Consider the following 14,696-nt stretch of genomic DNA (forward strand, 5'->3'; position numbering starts at 1 on the left):
TTTTTGACATCATGTACTACCAAATCAAAAAAGAATTGTAAGTGTGGAAATAAGTTGAATGGTATGATAAAATGAGAAGGCTTGCTCATGGTCACGCATTTTCTACCTAGTGTTTGCCATTATTCTCTTCAAATAATGACATCAAATGCATGAATACTTGTCAACCAGAGGCTGTCCAATCCTGCTCCAGTTTCAGTTTGCCATAAAGTAACTTAAAGGTTAGCTGTCTGTAAAAAAGATATACATTCTTTTTAAAGGTAAATTTATCTAAAACATTTCTGGTCAGAATGTCAAACACCGTTGTAAAACTGACCTTTCTTGATCACTGAATTCATAACAAGATAAATTGATGACTTCATGGCTATCCGGAATACTTGCATTTGAGCCCTCTTAATTATTTAGCGATTGTAACTTCCCCCCTCCCCCCTATTGATCTTGTCCCTGATTCTGTGAGTTTAATTTTAATTGTGTTGAGGTGTCCCCTTCAAGTTCTCTTTTGGCATTGCTTGTTTCTGATTTTAAAAAAATCTTCCTTTTGGGGATCAGAAGCATTGACCACATTTAACTCCATCTGGCATCCTATTCTCGTATTAACTACATGTTTCCATTGGAAAGCTTTTTTTTTACTGTCAAAATATGGATGACCCACCTCGGTTCCCTGGATCTGCGATAACAACAATTAGTTATGAAGAATCAATATATTTATAAAAACCTTGGTACACTGTAAAATACCTTTTCCCATATTTTCTTGAAATCCTTGAAATCCAGAAATGTCTGTAGTTTAAGTCCCCTTGGTGACATAGAACATTGAAAATATTTCTCTAGACTCGTAATATACCACTATAATCGATTTAATAACTTCTGGCCCTCAATAATCTCAGTGGCAATATTGTTGAAATCAGAGTCCACAAAACTTCCAATATCTGGAAGAAAAAAAGTAGCAGCCTGTTGAGACGAGAAAGCCTCCTGAGAGTCCAAAGCTGAAGTCATAAAAAACAGTACAGGAATAAGCACAGTGTGCTTCCACTTCAAAGAATGGTAAAAAGCAACACCTAACAACATAGAGAGGATTAAAACCACTAATGAAGTAGAAGAGTGCTGGTCCACATGAAAGAAATGGCCACTAAAAAAAGAAAAGCTTTATGTAAATATATAACTGCACATCCATGACTGTTATTTTCTTTTGCATTACTTTTTTCACATTTTATTTACTATTTTTTGTTGCACTCTCTTACATGGAAAAGGTGTTTTTTCTTTTGTATGTAATTTGCAGCAAAAAAGGGATGCTTTAAATGTGCAAAAAAACTAACTAATCATATGTGACCCGCAGGCGCTGCTCTGCTTCTCTAACCTCTCCCCAATGAATTAGAAGCCGCAGTGCTGTCCCCCACATCGAGGAACTAATCATATGTTACCCGCAGGTGCTGCTCTCCCCGTCCTCCAGGGAGCTGCCAGCGCGTATCACTGGCCGCAGCGATGTCCCACCTCGGGCGGTGATAGGCTAAGCTCCTTACATGACAGTGCGCTCAGCCTATCACCGGCCGAGGCGGGACATCGCTGTGGCCGGTGATACGCTGACGGCTCTTTGACGTTCCCGTCCCCAGGAAGCAGCATGAGGATCGCAGCGGAGAACCATGAGGTCGATATCGGAGCATCGGGGGAATGTAGTCAAAGTTTATTTTGTTTATTTTTGCAGCCCGGGCACAGGAATATGTAAGATTAATCAGTACAGATGTCCTTTAATCCCTTCCAGCGCCACGGCCCACAATTCATTCAGTTAAAGCGCCAGTGGCTGACAGGAAGACGAGGAGAGCACCGCCTGCGGGTAACATATGATTAGTTCCCCACGGGGGGGGGGGGGGTTGGAATACCGTTAAATACCGAGGAACCGACATAACTTACAAAAATACCGTGATATGCATTTTTGGTCATACCGCCCAGCACTACATCAAGGTATAAATCACTTTGCAAAAGGATGGTCAGTAACAGGTCTAAGAGAGTATGTAAGGGTCTAGGTCGCTAGGCAAGGGGTAATCTGAGTAACAAGCAAGTTGTGTCAGGCACAGCCAAACTATCCAGCAGAAAAACACGAGAGTGGCTATAGAAGACCAATCACAGACTGCTGTAGTCAGCAGCCTTCTATTTAAATGTGCTTTGGTACAAAAGCATGAGATGCCAGCACCAAGCCTAATTAGCCTGATATCCCTGATAGGCTGCCCAGCTCTGCCATCAGCATGGCTGGTTGTCAAGGAGGGTGAGCAACTCTGCTGGTGCCATAGCAGAGAAGCTGGGCTCACCATGGTAGCGCAGATAGATAAGTATCTTACACCTTCCTTCTTTTCTTTCTTTTTTTTCACAGGACTCACATTGTGAACAATTAAAATCCCCTGTATAAGGCCAGGTTTTAAATCTCGGTTTCTCTTTTCAAAGAGTGTTTATATACAGGGTGGGCCATTTATATGGATACACCTTAATAAAATGGGAATGGTTGGTGATATTAACTTCCTGTTTGTGGCACATTAGTATATGTGAGGGGGGAAACTTTTCAATATGGGTGGTGACCATGGCGGCCATTTTGGAGGTCGGCCATTTTGAATCCAACTTTTGTTTTTTCAATAGGAAGAGGGTCATGTAACACATCGAACCTATTGGGAATTTCACAAGAAAAACACTGGTGTGCTTGGTTTTAACATAACTTTAATCTTTCATGAGGCCATTTTGAATCCAAATTTGTTTTTTCAATAGGAAGAGGGTCATGTGACACATCAAACTTATTGGGAATTTCACAAGAAAAACACTGATGTGTTTGGTTTTAACGTAACTTTATTCTTTCATGAGTTATTTACAAGTTTCTCTTTGTTTACAGCCATTGACATGTCGTCGAGTTTAACATGTGAGGAGCGGATAGAAATTGTTTTGATGTCTGGTGAACGCAGTAACTGGGTCATTGCAGCAGATTTCAATGCAAGACACCCTGCGAGACCACCCATCTCCCATACTACAGTTAGCAAACTGCTTGCTAAGTTTCGTGAAACTGGTTCAGTGTTGGATTTGCCAAAATGTGGACGCATGAAATCTGTCACTAATGAAGAAACATCAGTGGCTGCCCTAGCTTCATTCAGCAAGAGCCTACAGCGTAGCACTCGCCGCATGTCACCGGAGAGTGGCATTAGTCGAACATCCCTTTGGCGGATATTAGCTACTCAAAAATGGCATCCTTACAAACTCCAGCTACTGCAGCATCTCAACGAGGATGACCCAGATCGGCACACTGAATTTGCAGAATGGGCAAAACCAAAATTGGAACAGGACCCTCAGTTTACACAGAAGATTTTGTTCAGGGATGAGGCAAACTTTTATGTGAATGGTGAAGTTAACAAACAAAACCACCACTATTGGTCTGACACTAACCCACATTGGATAGATCCCTCCAAGACTGGTGGAACACAAAAATTGATGGTATGGGGTGGTATATGGGGTACAATGATAGTGGGGCCATTCTTCATCAATGGAAACCTCAAGGCCACTGGATATGCGAAATTGCTACATGATGATGTGTTTCCCTCTTTATGCACTGAAGCTGGCACGCTCCCTGAGTTTTTCCAGCAAGATGGTGCACCACCACATTATGGGTGTCAGCTCCGAGCATTCCTAAATGAACAGTTTCCTGGAAAGTGGATTGGTCATCGTGGGCCAGTTGAATTGCCCCCAAGGTCTCCGGATCTGACCCCCTTAGACTTTTATCTTTGGGGTCATCCGAAGGCAATTGTCTATGCCGTGAAGATACAAGATGTGCAGCACCTGAAACTACGGATACTGGAAGCCTGTGCTAGCATTTCTCCTGTGGTGTTGCTATCAGTGTGTGAAGAGTGGGAGAAGAGGGATGCATTGACAATCCAACACAATGGGCAGCACATTGAACACATTTTATAAGTGGTCAGAAACTTGTAAATAACTCATGAAAGAATAAAGCTACGTTAAAACCAAGCAAACCATTGTTTTTCTTGTGAAATTCACAATAAGTTTGATGTGTCACATGACCCTCTTCCTATTGAAAAAACAAAAGTTGGATTAAAAATGGCCGACTTCAAAATGGCCGCCATGGTCACCACCCATCTTGAAAAGTTTCCCCCCGCACATATACTAATGTGCCACAAAAAGGAAGTTAATATCACCAACCATTCCCATTTATTAAGGTGTAAGCATATAAATGGCCCACCCTGTATATCCTACTATATGTGACTGGGTAATTACTCCCAGGAACCCTTTTCTGTTGTCGTATTTCAATTGCTTCTAGAACACCAATTTAGTGTTTTTATTGTAGGACCTCCTTAACATACATAAACAACAGAAATGCTAAATAAAATCCAGTTACCAATTTTGATAATAAACACAATTACCCCAGAGCGCAATGCCTGGGGTACAGATATCCCTATTTTTGTGAATTGCCCTAAAACTAAACTTTTATTTGGATAATAAATAAAAGGAAATGAAAAATGAAATGGTGCTCAACGTAATTATTAAAATGACATGGGATATGGAATGGAGTAAAAACGACCTAGCCAGCAGGCGCTTGGATATCCAGATAAAGTATCACACTTGAGTCACAAAGGTAAAGTATTCGGCAAATGTATTGATGTACAGCAATCCACCCCTTCTTCAGATTAGCAGAGTACATACACAACAGCATACATGAGGGGTTTACATAGGCATGTTCATTAAACAATCAAAATGGAGGACAGTGCAAAGGGAAAAGTTAATGCTGATTAAAAACAACATACTCTGGTCCAGTAATAACAAAAAACAAATAAGGATGCATCTGGAATAAATATAAAGAGCACTATCTAAGCAGGAAGCAAATTACATACTCATTCAAGAGCCGGCCCTTCCCATTTTTTATCACCTTTCCAATGTGCATAAAAATATAGATCAACCATCTGGAAGACCGATTATATCAGGGGTCAATTCCCTGACTTCTAAATTATCCCACTATATTGATATTATTTTACAGATTAAATTGGACTTATTTTTAAAAGACACCACCGATTTTATCACTTCCATTTTAGAAATCAAGTGGGAGGACCATTTTAAATTTGTAACCATGGACATATGTTCATTATATACCATCATCGACAACAACTTGGGTTTGTGAGCCATATCTTGCTATCTTAATCTGGATGACGGTATACCCCCAATACAAAGAGAGTTTGTCCTGAAAGGGATTTATTTTATTCTGACTTTTCCTTTTTAAACAAGATCTATACGCAGCGGAAAGGCACCGCAATGGGGACGCGCTTTGCGCCAAGTTTTGCTTATCTGTTTGTTGGCTAGTTCGAAGAAAAGTATGTTTATAATCACCCCCTCCTTCTGCACTGTACGTACTATAGACATTATATAGACAACATCTTCATTGTTTGGAATGGCTCCATCACCGCCCTAGAAATATTTTTACACTATCTCAACAACAATGATTGGGGCCTAGTATTCAGGCAACAAATTTTTGACAATAACGCAGAATTTCTGGATGTTTCTGTTTTCCACTCAATTGATAACAAAATAGGTACCAAAACATACTTCAAGAAAGTAGATAGTAATAGTTATTTCCATTTTGAAAGCTTCCACTATTAAAAAAATCGCTGCTGAATGTGCCTTATGGCCAATTTAAGCGCATTTGCCGAAACTGTACCTCTGAAGTTGATTACAAAAAACAAAGCAGTACTTTAAAGTCCAGATTCAAAGCTAAGAAATATCATTCAGTCTTATCAAAGCTGCAAGTAAACGAGCCAGCCTGCATACCCAAGCTGAATGCCTATCCAAATCCACCAGTAACTCCATAAGCAATCAAGATACACTACATGTGAGATCCTGCAATTTCATTACCACCTTCTCTAATAACAGTAAACAAATCAAATTTATCCTAACCAAACATTGGGAAATCCTGCTAAATTACCCCTTTTTCTCCATTCTGTTCTTCCTCCTAAACCTTGTGTTACATATCGTCGAGCAAGATCTTTAAAAAACATACTTGCTCCTAGTGACCAAAAAAAAACATAACAAAAAGAATCTCACATTTCTTTCTAAAACAGGCTGTTTTAAATGCAACCATCCATGTTACAAATGTTGTTGTCACGATTCGGCTTCCAGGTAGTGGATCCTCTGTGTCAGCGAGGGATTGGCGTGGACCGTGCTAGTGGACCGGTTCTAAGAGGCTACTGGTTTTCACCAGAGCCCGCCGCAAAGCGGGATGGTCTTGCTGCGGCAGTAGCAACCAGGTCGTATCCACTAGCAACGGCTCAACCTCGCTGACTGCTGAGAAGGCGTGGGACAGAAGGACTAGGCAGAGGCAAGGTCAGACGTAGCAGAAGGTCGGGGGCAGGCGGCAAGGTTCTTAGTCAGGATGGGTAGCAGAAGTTCAGGTACACAGGCTTTGGACACACTAAACGCTTTCACTGGCACAAGGCAACAAGATCCGGCAAGGAAGGGAAGGGGAAGTGAGGTTATATAGACAGGTGCACAGGTGGGAGCTAATTAAGCTAATTGGGCCAGGCACCAATCATTGGTGCACTGGCCCTTTAAGTCTCAGAGAGCTGGCGCGCGCGCGCCCTAGAGAGCGGAGCCGCGCGCGCCAGCACATGACAGCAGGGGACCGGGACGGGTAAGTGACCTGGGATGCGATTCGCGAGCGGGCGCGTCCCGCTGTGCGAATCGCATCCCCAACGGCCAAGACAGTGCAGCGCTCCCGGTCAGCGGGACCGACCGGGGCGCTGCAGGGAGAAAGACGCCGTGAGCGCTCCGGGGAGGAGCGGGGACCCGGAGCGCTAGGCGTAACAGTACCCCCCCCCTTAGGTCTCCCCTTCTCTTTGTCCGGTAACTGCCTCCCCTGGGATGAGGACACCGGGAAAGAATGGAGGGTTTCCTCAACGGCAGGCAGTACAGCAGGAGTGGGAATGGGGAGGGAGGGCAGAGGGCGAGGCCTGGCACGGGGCAGTGTGACACCAGGACGGGGGCTATGGGGAGGCACAGAGGCTTGCCTGACGGGACTGGGAGGGGGGGAGAGGCACTTCCTGTGGCAGGCAGAGTCCCAGTTCCTGATCTCCCCGGTGGTCCAATCAATGGTGGGGGAATGAAGCCGGAGCCAAGGCAGACCGAGGAGGACCTCAGAGGTACAGTTGGGGAGAATGAAGAACTCAATCCTTTCGTGGTGGGGTCCGATAGACATCAGGAGGGGTTCTGTGCGGTAACGCACGGTGCAGTCCAATCTGGCTCCGTTGACCGCGGAAATGTAGAGCGGTTTGACGAGACGGGTCACCGGGATGCTGAATTTATTAACAAAGGACTCCAAAATAAAATTTCCAGAGGCACCGGAGTCCAAGCAGGCCACGGCTGAGAGGGAGGAGTTGGCTGAAGAAGAAAACCGCACGGGTACCGTGAGACGTGGAGGAGCAGACTTGGAACCAAGAGACGCCACACCCACGTGAGCTGGGTGCGTGCGTGCGTTTCCCAGGCGTGGAGGACGGATAGGGCAATCCACCAAGAAATGCTCGGTACTGGCACAGTAAAGACAGAGATTTTCTTCCCTACGGCGATTCCTCTCTTCCTGGGTCAGGCGAGACTTATCCACTTGCATGGCCTCCTCGGCGGGAGGCCCAGGCGTAGATTGCAACGGATACTGTGGGAGAGGTGCCCAGAGATCTAAGTCTTTTTCCTGGCGGAGCTCTTGGTGTCGCTCAGAAAAACGCATGTCAATGCGGGTAGCTAGATGGATGAGTTCTTGCAGATTGGCAGGAATCTCTCGTGCGGCCAGCACATCCTTGATGCGACTGGATAGGCCTTTTTTAAAGGTCGCGCAGAGAGCCTCATTATTCCAGGATAGTTCAGAAGCAAAAGTACGGAATTGTATGGCGTACTCGCCAACGGAAGAATTACCCTGGACCAGGTTCAACAGGGCAGTCTCGGCAGAAGAAGCTCGGGCTGGCTCCTCGAAGACACTCCGGAGTTCAGCGAAGAAGGCCTGGACTGTGGCTGTGGCAGGATCATTGCGGTCCCAGAGCGGTGTGGCCCAAGACAAGGCCTTTCCTGAAAGAAGGCTTACTACGAACGCCACCTTAGACCGTTCTGAAGGAAACAAGTCCGACAACATCTCCATATGCAGGGAACACTGAGACAAAAATCCACGGCAGAGTTTAGAGTCCCCATCAAATTTGTCCGGCAGGGACAAGCGGAGGTTAGGAGCGGCCACTCGCTGCGGAGGAGGTGCAGGAGCTGGCGGAGGAGATGGTTGCTGCTGTAGCAGAGGCAGAAGTTGCTGTAACATGGCGGTCAACTGCGACAGCTGCTGTCCTTGTTGGGCAATCTGCTGCGATTGCTGAGCGACCACCGTGGGAAGATCAGCGAGACTTGGCAGCGGCACCTCAGCGGGATCCATGGCCGGATCTACTGTCACGATTCGGCTTCCAGGTAGTGGATCCTCTGTGTCAGCGAGGGATTGGCGTGGACCGTGCTAGTGGACCGGTTCTAAGAGGCTACTGGTTTTCACCAGAGCCCGCCGCAAAGCGGGATGGTCTTGCTGCGGCAGTAGCAACCAGGTCGTATCCACTAGCAACGGCTCAACCTCGCTGACTGCTGAGAAGGCGTGGGACAGAAGGACTAGGCAGAGGCAAGGTCAGACGTAGCAGAAGGTCGGGGGCAGGCGGCAAGGTTCGTAGTCAGGATGGGTAGCAGAAGTTCAGGTACACAGGCTTTGGACACACTAAACGCTTTCACTGGCACAAGGCAACAAGATCCGGCAAGGAAGGGAAGGGGAAGTGAGGTTATATAGACAGGTGCACAGGTGGGAGCTAATTAAGCTAATTGGGCCAGGCACCAATCATTGGTGCACTGGCCCTTTAAGTCTCAGAGAGCTGGCGCGCGCGCGCCCTAGAGAGCGGAGCCGCGCGCGCCAGCACATGAAAGCAGGGGACCGGGACGGGTAAGTGACCTGGGATGCGATTCGCGAGCGGGCGCGTCCCGCTGTGCGAATCGCATCCCCAACGGCCAAGACAGTGCAGCGCTCCCGGTCAGCGGGACCGACCGGGGCGCTGCAGGGAGAAAGACGCCGTGAGCGCTCCGGGGAGGAGCGGGGACCCGGAGCGCTAGGCGTAACAGTTGTTCCATTCTCTTGCATGCCAAAACTGAATTTAAATTCAAAAGTACAGGGGACACTTTTCAAATAAAACTAATATGACTTGGGATTCCCAATATATAATCTACCTACTTGAGTGCACCTGCGGCCTACAATTTGTAGGCCGCACCATTCAGTGTCTCAGAAACCGTACAAACATTGCAGTAATGTTAATCTGGAATATCAACTGCATAGTGTTTCTAGACACGCATCCACTCACCACCAAGGCAGTTTTTCAAATTTTTCAGTGATCACCATTGAATCCATAGACAAAGAAGTTCTACAAAGGTTCTTTTGGATTTTTAAGTTACGCACTTTGCACCCTTCAGGCCTGAACGAATGCATTGAAAGCAACTTATAAATAATAGTTTTTACCTTTTTGTGTTATGTGTTATATGCATATATACATTATTTTATACATTCTTTACACACTTCTATACGTTTATATAATTCCTGTGTCCACCTATTTTATTATTTATTCATTCATTTTCATTGATATGTATATGGGGGATATACAGGGTGGACCATTTATATGGATACACCTTAATAAAATGGGAATGGTTGGTGATATTAACTTTCTGTTTGTGGCACATTAGTATATGTAAGGGGGGGGGAAACTTTTCAAGATGGGTGGTGACCATGGCGGCCATTTTGAAGTCGGACATTTTGAATCCAAATTTTGTTTTTTCAATAGGAAGAGGGTCATGTGACACATCAAACTTATTGTGAATTTCACAAGAAAAACAACGATGTGCTTGGTTTTAACGTAACTTTAATCTTTCATGAGTTATTTACAAGTTTCTGACCACTTATAAAATGTGTTCAATGTGCTGCCCATTGTGTTGGATTGTCAATGCAACCCTCTTCTCCCACTCTTCACACACTGATAGCAATACTGCAGGAGAAATGCTAGCACAGGCTTCCAGTATCCGTAGTTTCAGGTGCTGCACATCTCATATCTTCACAGCATAGACAATTGCCTTAAGATGACCCCAAAGATAAAAGTCTAAGGGGGTCAGATCGGGAGACCTTGGGGGCCATTCAACTGGCCCACAATGACCAATCCACTTTCCAGGAAACTGTTCATCTAGGAATGCTCGGACCTGACACCCATAATGTGGTGGTGCACCATCTTGCTGGAAAAACTCAGGGAACGTGCCAGCTTCAGTGCATAAAGAGGGAAACACATCATCATGTAGCAATTTCACATATCCAGTGGCCTTGAGGTTTCCATTGATGAAGAATGGCCCCACTATCATTGTACCCCATAAACCACACCAAACCATCAATTTTTGTGTTCCAACAGTCTTGGAGGAATCTATTCAATGTGGGTTAGTGTCAGACCAATAGCGGTGGTTTTGTTTGTTAACTTTCACCATTCACATAAAAGTTTGCCTCATCACTGAACAAAATCTTCTGCGTAAACTGAGGATCCTGTTCCAATTTTTGTTTTGCCCATTCTGCAGCACCTGAAACTACGGATACTGGAAGCCTGTGCTAGCATTTCTCCTGTGGTGTTGCTATCAGTGTGTGAAGAGTGGGAGAAGAGGGTTGCATTGGCAATCCAACACAATGGGCAGCACATTGAACACATTTTATAAGTGGTCAGAAACTTGTAAATAACTCTTGAAAGAATAAAGTTACGTTAAAACCAAGCACATCATTGTTTTTCTTGTGAAATTCCCAATAAGTTTGATGTGTCACGTGACCCTCTTACTATTGAAAAAACAAAAGTTGGATTCAAAATTGCCGAATTCAAAATGGCCACCATGGTCACCACCTATCTTGAAAAGTTTCCCCCCTCACATATACTAATGTGCCACAAACAGGAAGTTAATATCACCAACCATTCCCATTTTATTAAGGTGTATCTATATAAATGGCCCACCCTGTATATTTGTTGTGTACACTTATTCAGGTGTGTAATATATATATATATATATATATATTATTTTTTTTTTTCTTAAACATGGCATTTCTTATTTATTTTATTATATATATTTTTTTTACTACACATACACACAATTTTACACATTCTATTCCTTATTCCCCCCCCCCCTTTCTATATATTTAACATTATATCTAATACCAGTTATGTGCCATCTCCTAGTATTAGTATCTACTATGTCATTCCCTTTTTTCTACTTGTTATCCTTTCTGTAAAAATCCCATGCATATTTATTAATACATTTATATTACCTCCCCATATTAATTTGCATCTTAATTCTATATATGCACAATCTACTGCTGCACAAATGTGTTTCTGGCACTGCATTTGGCTTTCCCAGATGCTGATCGCGGTAGCCAGTGTTCTCCAATGTGCCTCATATACACAGCACTCTCCCACTCACACCTCTCTATCATTATTGGTCACCAACGGTCACATGACCGACTTAGCTACAAGCTTCTGCTTACAAGCAGAGCTTCGGCGTGCCAGAGTTTACCTACGTGATACGCATCGGCACCGCGGCGGTATCCTCCAAGCCTCGCTATTGGTCTTGTACCGGACACAGCTTTATAAAGCATTGGTACGGCCTCACCTGGAATATGCTGTTCAGTTTTGGTCGCCTGTACATAAAAGGGACACTGCGGAGTTGGAAAGGGTGCAGAGACACACAACGAAACTAATATGGGGCATGGAACATCTTAGCTATGAGGAGCGATTAAAGGAGTTACAATTGTTTAGTCTTGAGAAGAGACGTTTAAGGGGGGATATGATAAACGTATATAAGTATATAAATGGCCCATACAAAAAATATGGAGAAAAACTGTTCCAGGTTAAACCCCCCCAAAGGACGAGGGGGCACTCCCTCCGTCTGGAGAAGAAAAAGTTTAGTCTAAAGGGGCGACACGCCTTCTTTACCGTGAGGACTGTGAATTTATGGAACGGTCTACCTCAGGAACTGGTCACAGCAGGAACAATTAACAGCTTTAAAACAGGGTTAGATACATTCCTGGAACAAAAAAACATTAATGCTTATGCAGAATTATAAAACTACATCCCTTTCCCTTATCCCCTTACACCCTTCCCTTCAATTCCCTGGTTGGACTTGATGGACGTATGTCTTTTTTCAACCATACTAACTATGTAACTATGTAACAGTTCCACTGGATATAAACAGAATGAACATGATGCTCTTAGCTTTATTTATGTTTTTACATATCTTTATCTAGTGCTCTGTTTCTATATTTATTGCAGATGCATCCTTATTTTGTTTATGTTATTACTGGACCGGAATATGTTGTTTTTAACCAGCATGACCTTTTCCCTTTGCACTGTCCTTCACCTGCTGGCTAGGTAATTTTTACTCCATTCCATATCCCAATTATCCACAGGAGACCGGCTGGTTGTTCCTGGACCTTTTGGGCTTCTCAGAATACGGGGTGATATGCGTATTTTTCATACGCTCAAGGTGAGTGGCCATTCTATAGAGCCTGCACTTCCCTCTTTTTAGAGGGTGCACATCTCCCCCATTCCATTATAATATTGGGGTAACACACAAGGCACCGTCCTTTGGTCTCTCTTTCATTACTTCTATACATATTAAAATGACATGTCACAAATGCCCTACATCTTATGTCAACAAGTGGATAAACCGCTTTCCATATATGGAGTAGTTGGGGAATAATTCATTAATCCCACAGCTATTAGGTATATAGTGACATCATCTAAAAACACCAATATTGTGCCCTGTCTACATGTTTCGGTGAATCATCACCGTCCTCAGGAGGTATATGGCAACACGTATTGCCATATACCTCCTGAGGACGGTGATGATTCATCAAAACATGTAGACAGGGCACAATATTGGTGTTTTTAGATCATGTCACTATATGCCTAATAGCTGTGGGATTAATGAATTATTCCCCACCTACTCCATATATGGAATAATTTAATAATCATGTTAAGTACCATTTCATTTTTCATTTCCTTTTATTTACTATCCAAATAAAAGTTAAGTTTTAGGGCAATTCACAAAAATAGGGATATCTGTACCCCAAGCATTCCGCTCTGGGGTAATTGTGTTTATTATATTATCGAATCCCGTATTGCCTTGGGGGGGGGCTATTGTGTTTGGTTACCAATTTTGAATACAAAAAGACACCAAAATGGTCAAAATCAGCTTTTAGGGTGGAAATGCACATCCTGCTTGCTTTATTAGAGACATTCAGTTGTACATTATGGCATCCTGGCAACTGTGTACTAGGGTTTAAAAAGAAAACTTTTACTCTTCCCTTAATTCCCTGCCATTTAAAAGTTGCTGCTGCTTTGAGGTCCCCAGATGGAGGGGCTGCACAGATGTCATGGACATTGTTCACATCATGCTGCAACCAATGACTGGCCTTAGCTGTCACATACCGTACATATATGAAGAAACTGCTGAGCACAGTGACTGGCTGCAACATCACATGCACAATATATTTGGCCATCATAGCACTTTAACTGCAATAGTAGCAAAAGAAGAGATGGGGGGGGGGGGGTCGGTCTACCATGGTTTTAGCCTGTATGTATTTTTGTTAACCTACTGGAAGCTCTGTTAATACATAATTCAAAAGGATGCAACATCTTTTCTGATATGACAAGAACCTATTCCCCACCCTATCTGAATTCTGGTATCAATACAGGAGGGCTTCCAACATTGTTTCTAGCTGTCTGGGATGCATGTTATACAACATTTCAATTTCTTCTCTGCAGGCACTGTTTGCAGACAATGCGCTGGAAAAACTATTTGGTTATATTGATTTATAGACTAGAGACTGCCACCTTGTGGGAAATATAATTGTGCAGTCCACAGAAAAAACAGAATGTTATCTTGAGGCACGGTTTACACGGAAACACAGGAAAAGGTGCAAACCACAAAAAAAAAGGTGCAAATCTTTTTGTTATAGTTTTTTTTTTTCTGTATTGGTTTCACTTCTGGTTCCGGCTTAAAAAATACTGACCAAAATACTGTGAGTGAACCCAATCCTTAACGACACGAGCGGCTCCCGTTATGTGAAGCACATACGCGCGCTTCATACCCAGAAGGTCCCAGTTGCTATCATAAACCGCACGGTCAATGGCGTACCAGTAAACAAATTCCAAAGTCTAAAATTTTGTATTTTTGGTCACTTTGTATACCCTAAAAAAAAATTATAAAAAGTGATCAAAAAGTCCCGTCAACACAAAAATGGTACCGATAAAAAAACTTCAGATTACGGCGCCAAAAATTAGCCCTCATATATCCCCGTATACGGAAAAATAAAAAAAACTTATAGGGGTCAGAAGGTGACAATTTTACATATACTAATTTTGGTGCATGTAGTTATAATTTTTTTAAGTAGTAAAATAAAATAAAACCTACATAAATTGGGCATCCTTGTAACCGTAGGGACCTACAAAATAAAGATAAGGTGTTATTTTTACCAAAAAGTGTACTGCATAGAATCGGAAGCCCCCAAAATTTACAAAATGGCGTATTTTTTATTTAAATTTTGCACCCACAAATAATTTTTTCTGTTTTTGCCATAAATTTTGTGGTGAAATTTTTAATGT

The 14,696-nt window shown here is 43.4% G+C and overlaps 1 long non-coding RNA gene across 2 annotated transcripts in view; it reads right to left on the reverse strand.

The window, feature by feature from the left end:
* The window catches only part of LOC130276806 (uncharacterized), a 66,681-nt gene extending 52,153 nt beyond the window's left edge, over positions 1-14,528 (reverse strand). For both annotated transcript variants that reach the window (XR_008845252.1, XR_008845251.1), the window contains exons 1-2: positions 14,506-14,528; positions 733-923 (exon numbers count right to left, since the gene is read on the reverse strand). This is a non-coding gene — a long non-coding RNA (uncharacterized LOC130276806). The remainder of the gene's footprint in view (positions 1-732; positions 924-14,505) is intronic.
* Between the last annotated feature and the right edge of the window lie 168 nt (positions 14,529-14,696).

This window comes from Hyla sarda, chromosome 6 (genome assembly GCF_029499605.1).
Source record: "Hyla sarda isolate aHylSar1 chromosome 6, aHylSar1.hap1, whole genome shotgun sequence".
Classification (NCBI taxonomy): domain Eukaryota; kingdom Metazoa; phylum Chordata; class Amphibia; order Anura; family Hylidae; genus Hyla; species Hyla sarda.